We start from the raw sequence: 7521 nt of genomic DNA, 5'->3' as shown, positions 1-7521 counted from the left end.
GCTCAGTGTCTCCAGCTTCCTGATTATCTGCCTATACATCCCCATCCCAAATTTCAGGATCCCATTTCTTTCCAATCAATGCCCTCACTTTAGCTTCAGACACCTCTTTAGGTTGGCAATTGAATTAGCATTGTAATTTAGCCACTTTTTATGATAAGACTCTGGGTTTGGTTTTTGGCAATATCAGCTCCTTTACTACAAGAAATAAGGCTTTCTTTCAAGGCACAAGTGGAAATTTTCAGGTCGTTTATGTAGCATTTGAGCTTTGACTCTGAAGCACTGAGCTCATCTCTTTCTTTCACCAGTTTGTCTAGTGAAAGTAGGATCAACCAACCAGCTTTCTTATATTTCTCATTATGACAAAATTGTAGAATGTTATCATACACGCAGCCACCCAGAGCCTTGCATTTCACCAATATCTGATCTATTGGTGGTAATATTTTGTGTATTTGTATTGCCACCTTATGCCATGGATTAACAGTGCCCTCTTTACTACTGGAAGCAGAATCATCAGCATCTTTAAGACCAACAAGACTTGAGAACTAATTTAGAAAATTCATCCTTACAATTTTGTTTCTTTAGAACCATTCTTGGTGTCAAATGGCTTAGGCTGGGTCTTCTACAGAAGCAAAACCAGTAAAGCATATAAATACATACAGAAAGAGATTTATATTATGGATATGGCTTATGTGGTTGTGGAGGCTGGAGCGTCCCAAGTCTGTGGGTCAGGATGGAGGCTTCTCCTGATTCATGTAGCTTTAGGGGTGGCGAACCCAAGATTGGCAAGTCAGACAGCAGGGCTTTTGCTCACAGGCTTCAAAGATCGACAGATCCCAAGATGGGCAAGCAAGATGGCAGGTAAGCTGCTAGCTCAAGTTCTAAAAACCGAAGGTCAGATGAACAGGAGCTACCTGCAGGATCCAGAGTGAGCAAAAGCCTGAAAGCCTTGCCAGAAAGTCTACCTATATTGAATGCAGGCCACAACCCCAAGGAAACGTCCCTTCAACTGATTGTCTACTCACTGCAGATCCTATCATGGAGGTGATCTCATTATATTGAATCTTATCATGGAGGCAATCACATCATCATATAACTGCCAAACTATATCATAACTGCCAAACCACTGGAAATCATGGCCCAGCCAAGCTGACACACAACCTTAAGGATCACAACCTGGTAGTAAATCAGCCATCAGCCAATAAAGTAATGTGTTCCCCCATCAACAGTGACTCACAAACCAATAGGCCTTCCTGTATCTCCTGTGTCTAGTAATTTGTTGATTGATATACATGGAAAGAAGGGAATTAAAGACTACCTCATAGTTTAACATTCTTTTCAAGCTAACTAATAATATCCTTTACACTGATATGTCTTTAAAAAATAAAAATAAACTGAAATCTATTTTAAGTTTTTTGTATTGTTATTTTTGATGTATTAATTAAAAAGCACATACATTAAAGTTTTCTAAATAATTTGAAAACTCTATTTAAATATTTTCTTTGTAATGCCAGATATTTTATCTCATTTAGAAACATTAGTTTGAGAAGGAATACATGACGTTATAGATTGAGTTGTGTCCCCCAAAAATGTGTATCAATTTGGCTAGGCCATGCCTCTCAGTATTATATGGTCGTCCACCACTTGTGATCTGATGTGATTTTCCTATGTGTTGTGAATCCTAACCTCTACAATGTTAGTGAGGCAGGATTAGAAGCAGTTATGTTAATGAGGCAGGACTCAATCTACAGCATTGGTTGTGTCTTGAGTCAGTCTCTTTTTAGGTATAAAAGAAATAATCCAGTAGAGAGGAGAGGGACCTCAGTCCGCCAAGAAAGAAGCAGAGCATATCCTTTTGACCCAGGGTATCTGTGCTGAGAAGCTGCTAGACCAGGGGAAGATTGATGACAAGGACCTTCCCCCAGAACTGACAGAGAGAGAAAGCTTTCCCTGGGAGCTGGCACCCTGAAATTGGACTTCTAACCTCCTAGACTGTGAGAGAATAAATTTCTGTTTGTTAAAGCCATCCACTTGTGGTGTTTCTGTTCTCGCAGCACTAGATAAGTAGTGCTTCACCAAACTGTAGGCTGTCCATGGCAAAGAAAAAGGTGAAGAATTCCTGCCAAAGGCGACTTAGGAAGACATATAATACCCTAGACAAGTCTGCACCCCCATTCCACTAGAGCAGCAGCATCATCACCTGGCAACTGGTTAAAAAAGCGAATTCTCTGGTCCCAGCACAGAGCTGCTGAATCAGAAACTCTGGGAGTGGGGCCCAGCAATCTGGTTCTACAAGTCTTTCAGGTGATTCTGATGTGTGCTAGAGTTTGAGAACCACTGTACTAGGGAAAACAGTAATGAGTTGAAACTGAGTTATGCAGGAGAAGCTGAAGTCCATTTAATCAATCAATAAGTCTTGGTAAATATTGATACATATCTTCTATTTAAGGAGCCCTGGTGGTGCAGTGGTTAAATGCTTGGCTGCTAACTAACAGGTCAGCAGTTGGAACCCACCAGCCACTCTACAGGAGAAACATGTGACAGTCTGCTTCTGTAAAGATTACAGCCTTTGAAACCTATGGCGTAGTTCTACTCTGTCCTATAGTGCCACTATGAATTGCAGTCAACTTGACGGCAACAAGTTTTTGTCTTGTTTTTTGATACCTTCTATTCCTCAGCACTGGGAAAAGTACTAAAGGAAAATGTTCTATATCTTTTTTTTTTTTAATAATTTTTATTATGCTTTAAGTGAAAGTTTACAAATCAAGTCAGTCTCCCACACAAAAACCCATATACACCTTGCTACACACTCCCAATTACTCTCCCCCTAATGAGACAGCCCACTTTCTCCCTCCACTCTCTCTTTTCATGTCCATTTCGCCACCTTCTAACCCCCTCCACCCTCTCATCTCCCCTCCAGGCAGGAGATGCCAACATAGTCTCAAGTGTCCACCTGATCCAAGAAGCTCACTCCTCACCAGCATCCTTCTCCAACCCGTTGTCCAGTCCAACCCATGTCTGAAGAGTTGGCTTCAGGAATGGTTCCTGTCCTGGGCCAACAGAAGGTCTGGGGGCCATGACCACTGGGGTCCTTCTAGTCTCAGTCAGACCATTAAGTCTGGGCTTTTTATGAGAATTTGGGGTCTGCATCCCACTGCTCTCCTGCTCCCTCAGGGGTTCTCTGTTGTGTTCCCTGTCAGGGCAGTCATCAGTTGTAGCCGGGCACCATCTAGTTCTTCTGGTCTCAGGATGATGTAGTCTCTGGTTCATGTGGCCCTTTCTGTCTCTTGGGCTCGTAATCACCTTGTATCCTGGGTGTTCTTCATTCTCCTTTGATCCAGGTGGGTTGAGACCAATTGATGCATCTTAGATGGCCACTTGCTAGCATTTAAGACCCCAGATGCCACTCTTCAAAGTGGGATGCAGAAAGTTTTCTTAATAGATTTTATTATGCCAATTGACTTAGATGTTCCCTGAAACCATGGTCCCCAGACCCCTGCCCCTGCTACAATGGCCTTCGAAGCATTCAGTTTATTCAGGAAACTTCTTGGCTTTTGGTTTAGTCCAATTGTGCTGACTTCCCCTGTATTGTGTGTTGTCTTTCCCTTCACCTAAAGTAGTTCCTATCTACTATCTAATTAGTGAATACCCCTCTCCAACCCTCCCTCCCTTCCCCCTCTCGTAACCACAAAAGAATGTTTTCTTCTCAGTTTAAACTATTTCTCAAGTTCTTATAATAGTGGTTTTATACAATATTTGTCCTTTTGCAACTGACTAATTTCACTCAGCATAATGCCTTCCAGGTTCCTCCATGTTTCTATAGCTTAATTTGAGTGATGATAATGCAGATATATACATATATAAAAAAAGATTATAGGCTCTACACTTAAGATTTGTACACTCGACTGTGTGTATATTTCAATTTTAAAATTATGTATACATAATTGTTTTCAAGTAACTGTCCATTCCATTTAGAAGTCCATTTATCTAATCATTTGCTGAGTGCCACGCAGTGTGCTGGGTGGTTACGAATGCAGTAGTGAATGAGACAGCCGTGATGTCTACCCTCATGAAGTGTACATGCCAGGGGGGGAGTCAGAGAAATAAAGGCAATTATGAAGCCTTGATAATGTTCATTACATATTTACAAACAACATGCACCATTCAATAACAACCATATTTCCTCAATTCTAAGATACACATTTTTTTTTACAACTTAACATTTCTGAAATACGGATGTATCATCCAGTCTATGGTTGTCAGGTATTTCTGATGGTACATTCAATAATGATGCCTCTTCAATTGATGGCATCTTAGATTAGATGAAATTTGATAAATTCTACCATCCGGTATTATAGGAGTTCAGAGAGATATAGATCAATAAAGATTCCAGGAGTAAAGAAGGACTTCACAGGAAAGGTGAGACTCGAGCCTGGTCAAAGAAAGAACAAACCCAAAGCCAAACCCACTGCCATCGAGTCGATTCCGACCCTAAAGGACAGAGTAGAACTGCCCCGCAGAGTTTCCAAGGAGTGCCTGGCGGATTCGAACTGCCAACCTCTTAACCGTAACACTTAACCACTACGCCACCAGGGTTTCCATCAAAGAAAGAGTGGGATTTAAAAAGGAGGAAAACAACAGGGGCAAACTGAAAGAGAAGGCATCTATGAAGGAAGGAGCAAGCTGTGATTGGGGGACACAGGTCTTAGTGGGGCAGAGGAGAGGACGCATTGGAGAACAGAGGGAGATGAGTGGCTAAATAAGTTGAAATCAGATTATTAAAGGCCTAGAAAGTCAAGCAAATGATGCAGTTGAAAATAGGAGCAACTGAAGATTTCTGAGAGCAGAAGAATAAAAGGTTAAGTCCAACTTTGGTATATGGAGTAGACTCAGCAACAGGAGCCATATATATGTCTATTTTCAATTTTTGGTCAACATTTTTTGAGCTTAAAGGAAGTAGATACACTGCCTTATCTCAGGGGATGTATGAGCTCATGGCAGAGCCACCGTAAACCAGGGCTTCAGACTAGTTCATTCCTGTTCAACCTCCTGCTGAGAATTTGCATTTCCACCCCAGATATACTGAATCAGAATCTATATTTTAACAAGATTTCTCTGAGGATTAAGATCCTTGGAATGAACTGGTTCAAAGCCCTCTGGCAAACACAAGAGTACTGTATACGCAAGAGCACTATATACACAAGATCACCATATACACAGAGCACGTGGCAGAGAGAAATGAGCCATCATCAACCACTCCCCAGGATCCAGTGGGAGAACACACCCACTGGATGTTATTGTTCTTAAGCAGCCACACCTGAATGGCTACACTAGCCCCTGCTTTTGACTTCAGAGCTAGCCATGCCAGCATTTGGCCACTGACAATCCCCCACCACTTGGGCCTCATGGGTAGCCCTGATGCTCAAAGACTTGTTTATATGCCTTTCTTTTTGAAAGTCTCGTAGTCATCCAAAATTCATTATTTTAATCCTCACCACACCCTGTAAGGTAGGTAATACCATCCCCATTTTACAGGTAAGGAGACTAAGAATCAGAGAAAAAAAAAAAAAACCCATTGCTGTCAAGTCGATTCCAACTCATAGCAGCCCTATAGGACAGAATAGAACTGCCCCATAGGGTTTCCAAGGAGTGTCTGGTGGATTCATACTGCCGAGCTTTTGGTCAGCAGCCAAATGCTTAACCACTGTGCACCAGGGCCCCAAGTATCAGAGAGGTGACGCTATTTGCCAAGGTCACAGAGCTTAGTAAGTAAAAGTGTTGAGATTCACACCCTAGTCTTCCTCCTCTCAAAGTCTATTCTTTTAACCAGTTTGCTCTATGAGTCTTAGCCCTAACCAGACTATGAGATCAACGGTTTCAGGTGCCTAGGCACTGGAGTCTGGAATAAGTACTGCTAACAACCTAGATTTGATGTGCAGGGGGTGGCTCTGAGCATCCATATGCCCACCAAATTGCAGGCTTGCCCCAACCCCTGCCCTACTTGCCCTATCTATAAGACTGGATCTTGCCTTAAATTCTGTTTTAACTCTGCCAGGACAGAGACCTACCCTGATTCCCTGATATTTTTCCCTTCTCCTGCCAGTTTCCTCCTCCCAAAGTGGTCCTGCTCCAAACCAGATAAACACCTGCATCCCAGCCTGCTACTTCCTGCTTGGATCTGAGTACCACCACTGCCTGGAAACTGCTACTGCTAAGCCTCAGTCCCTGACATCTGATTTCCCCCCTTAGGCAAGGGGGCATCTAAGGCTCCAACCCAGAAACTAGAGCTGGGCTCAGATTGGAGTAGAGCTGACCAATAGCTGTCAGGTGTGGAGCCAAGAAGGGATCCCATCTTCATATACGGATAAAGGCAAAGAGGAAAACCAATAGCCAGGCTAAAGAACTATCAATCCATAGAAGCCTGGCAGAGAGGAGGAACTAGGAGGCAGCAGGAACTTAACTGGAGTCAACATTAAGGAGCAAGTGGATACAGAGGGAAGATGGAAGTGAAATCAGCAGCAGCTTCCCAAGCATTTATATTTGGAGGCAAGGCCTTCTTAAAGGGCTTATGAGTGTGGAAAGAATAGTTACTAAATCGCTTCAGATACATGGAACTGACTTAAGAATCAGTCTAAGCCCTCAGACACTATGGATTGTTGGTTAATCTGACCACGATCAGGTCCAGTCCTAGCCTCCTCCCTCTCCCTACACTCACTCACTTATTTAATTAACAAACATTTGAACCTCCACTAGGCAGAAACGTTATGTGTTTTTTTCGTCATTGAAAGGCTTAAAATCCAGAAAATTTTCTGCTACATATTAAAAACCAAACAAAACCTTTTGCCATCAAGTTGATTCTGACTCATAGTGACCCTATAGGACAGAGTAGAACTGCCCCACTTCCAAGAAGTGGCTGGTAGAATTGAACCGTTGATCTTTTGGTTAGCTCCCAAGCTTTTAACCATTGTGCCACCAGAGCACATAATCGGCACTTGCTATATATTGGTAGAATGAATGAATAAATGAACAAATTGACAAATGTTTCAAAAATGTGTTAAGTCCTAGAGTACCTTCTGAGTTACAACAACCTTAAATAAAGTGTCAAGAGTGTGAAGCCTGCTAATATTCACCAACAATAAAATTAGAGATTTGAAAAGGCTAGTAACCATGAGCTTATGTAGTCTTTAGTCAACCACTTCCTTCTTTAAGATCATTTAACATTTTCTAGAACAAGAAATAACATACGGAGGCAGAGCCAACATGGCACTATAGACAGAAGCACCACACCATCCCTCCACAGCAAAGACCTGAAAAACTAAGTAAAACAGAGACAAACGTCAATCCTGGAAATGTAAGTTTCAAATGAAGGGATAAAGAATTCAACCAAGCACCAAATGGAATAAGAAACTGACAAAGAACAAAGATCTAGGAAAGATAGGAGCGGAGATCCCCTATCAGCTAACTCACCATAGATTCACCATCTTGGACTTCTGTTGGAGACTGGGGGACAGGGAGTATGGGAAA

This window comes from Elephas maximus, chromosome 7 (assembly GCF_024166365.1).
Source record: "Elephas maximus indicus isolate mEleMax1 chromosome 7, mEleMax1 primary haplotype, whole genome shotgun sequence".
Taxonomy (NCBI): Eukaryota; Metazoa; Chordata; class Mammalia; order Proboscidea; family Elephantidae; genus Elephas; species Elephas maximus.
Note: the sequence above shows the minus strand (reverse complement) of the source record.